Source organism: Etheostoma cragini, chromosome 17, assembly GCF_013103735.1.
Source record: "Etheostoma cragini isolate CJK2018 chromosome 17, CSU_Ecrag_1.0, whole genome shotgun sequence".
Classification (NCBI taxonomy): domain Eukaryota; kingdom Metazoa; phylum Chordata; class Actinopteri; order Perciformes; family Percidae; genus Etheostoma; species Etheostoma cragini.
The window spans coordinates 2,064,172-2,067,244 of record NC_048423.1 but is presented as its reverse complement, the minus strand read 5'-3'; the positions used below and the strand labels follow the sequence as shown (position 1 = coordinate 2,067,244).

General features: G+C 42.0%; 1 pseudogene; it reads left to right on the top strand.

The window, feature by feature from the left end:
• Positions 1 to 3,073, top strand: part of LOC117960524 — a 3,976-nt pseudogene that overhangs the window by 292 nt on the left and 611 nt on the right.

The window sequence follows — 3,073 nt, the reverse complement described above, 5'->3', positions numbered from 1 at the left end:
TTTCAACGTTTTTATCAGTTTTTTTCCCCCAATATCTTTGTCCCTTTGGACGACATTTTGTCACTTGTTCGACATTTTAGCCGGTTTTTCTCATAGTTTTTTGTCACTTTTTCTAATAGTTTTCATGCTTTCCCCCCAATGTTTTGTTCCCCTTGTTGGCAATTTCCGCAGGGGTCATTTGCCATGTTCCTATTTCCATATTCCTGTGTGTGTTTCCCCTGGATGGGGAGACTAAGGTTGTTTGAGACCTCTGGGTGAACCCAGGTCACACCATGAGTTATCTCTCTCTGCACATTCTGTCCCTTGGCAGCTGTGATAAACGGCCAAATGCACAAGAAAGAGAAGGCAGCTCCACTATGTGTGTGTGTTGGTGTGTGTGTGTGTGTGTGTGTGTGTGTGTGTGTGTGCACATGCACATCCATCTACAGTATGCATTCTTCTAGGAGCTTCAGCCTTGGCTTCACTTATCAGACCCGACAGTTTTGTTATTATTTTTGCAGTCTGAGTTCATGACATCAATGTGAGGTGTTAAAAAAGGATTTTTTACCATATGTAGTGGAAGTTTCTGTTCAGCGAGGGAGGATTCTGTGTTGAAGAAGAGACCTTGTTGAAACAAAATAAAGACAGGCTGCAGACTGGATTAAAAGTTTAGATATTCGGTGGAAGAGTTTAATTATTTTCTCGAGAGAACAACCAGACAAAATGACGAGAACTGCACTTCACAATGTAACAGAGTAACAAAGTACCGAGGTGCCCCCACCTTATATTCCCTTTTGCCCCAACAGAAACCATACCATGTTTGGATAAACATCCTAATCTTAAACAAATCACTTCATCTTATTCTTGCGACTTCTTGCAGCCAGAGCGGTCCCTGTGCATCTGTGTAGTGCGTCAGAAAATGACTGTAGCTGCCATTCTACCTTAGATGTTCAGAGATTTATCTGTCCATAGATTAGTCCGGTTCCTAACCTATAGTTCGGGAAAACTGACCTTTGCATATCTTCTAGGCGCCTGCATTCGTTTGCCATTTGTTCACTGTGGAGATTTACAGAGTCACAACACTTTAAGCTGTCCCTAGATACTAAAGGCCCCATTCTAGGAAATATCTTTAGGAGGTCCATGTTATCAGAGACATATGTGAAGTAAGAGGCTCATGTTCAGAGGCTTATGTGAAGGTTTTTACTTATAACAAAGACTTACTTTAATAAATGAATAACTACTCTAAAAATATGAATTGTCTATGTAATTTTCCCATTACACATATCATCAGTATTATGTATGTATAGGTTTTATGATATGCAGGCAAATTAGATTTCATTTTATTTGTGGCAGTTTCATTTAGTTTACCACACTAATGTTCTGTAGACTTTCCCAAACGAAACCCAGTGAAGAAGATGAGGAAGGTGTGGTGTCTGAGCCATGCTGGATGGGGTGTTATAGGAATCCGCTTGACACTGTTTCCTGATTATTAAAAGGTTTATTACATCAAAGAATTCAGCATTAATACAAGCTCTGCAGAAGTTAGGAGAGAGTCTCTGCCAATATAACAGTCTGGCTCCCAGATTCTTCTTCATGGTCTGTATATGGGGTCTCTGATTATACAACATGGAAAGGAATGCGGTGAAAAGGTCCAAGTAGAGGCCAGCTAGCGTAACAAATACAGGGACAAATCATAACTGTCCTCTCCCAGAGGTCCCTTACACTTAAGATTAACATCCCTTAATCCTTTACATTTAATGGCTGCATTCCAACATCTAGTTAGACTTTGGTGGTGTTGAGATACTACAAAGGAAATGCTGAAATGTGGTCCCTCACCTCAGAGACGCAAAAAACAGAAGCTATAGATAGATGTTCTGGTCTGAGAATCTTCCTCTCGGTGTTGATCTGTAAACTATGGAGAAACTGGGGTCTTGTTGCTGTTGGCGGTGCTGAACGTCGCTCTAGCCCAGGACTAGTTAGCCCCGACATACTTCAAGGATGACGGGGTACTAACGTTGGACCTGAGCCCTCGTCCTTCTGAACCTATCACCAAGATCCTGTGGATGCTTCAGGGTAACCTGGTAGCTGAGTGGTTCAAAGATAAAGAAACAGGTGAAGAATCAGTTCCTTTGACTTATTACAGAACATTTAAAGGATGCACAACCATGATGTAACCACTGGACGTTTGGTAGTCAACAACATGGCGGAAGCTGACACGGGTGTGTATTCAGTGGAAGTCACCGCCATGGTCCAGAATGAGCACTATAACGCTGGATTGATAAAAGAAGTCCCCCAGCCTGAGGTCTGGATCAGACCGTTGGTGAGTTCCTCCGCTTCAGACAGCTGACCTGTAAAGGGGACATCACAGACGCTGGACCCGTCACCTACAGCTGAAAGAAGGGGGACGGGGAGTGGCCGGAGTCGGGAAAGGACTTGGACATCACCAAGAAGGAAACAGCAGATGTGGAGGCCTTCACCTGCCGGATACAGAACCCAGTCAGCGTGAGAGAAAGTGAACCTGAAACCAATCGGCTCTTAGAGAAGAAAAGTCCAGACCCTGAAGTCTGGTTTCAGATTTCTGGTGTTTTTAGGAGATCCTTGGTTGATGCAGAAAAGGGGATGAGGATGCAGTTTAAAGCTGCTGGCCCTGCAGAGAGAAAACCGCGTTTGACCATAAATAAGAATCAAAACACCAAAGCAAGCTTTCTTTTTTTGCTTTTTTTTTGCTTTGCTTTCATGAAAAATATATCAAAGTTCAGCTTAGGCTTGATGTATTTACATTTGCGCTGATATCTCTATTACCTGATATCTATTAAATTTCTGCCTTATATAATTAAAACGGTATAATTTTGGTACGTTACTTTTTATTTGTGTGTACCTTTGCAATGGAAAATACAATTTGTACCAAGTCTGTGATAGAAAATGAAAGTTTGAAGTGTCCTGACTAATAACTATTAACAATACTGTTACGGGGGGTATGAGGATTGGACCCAAATGCAGTGAGGAGGAGGCAGGGAGGAGTAGGAACACAAATAGTTTTATTGTCCAAAACACAACGTAAGCCTCGATGGAACGAATATCCAAAATCCAAGGA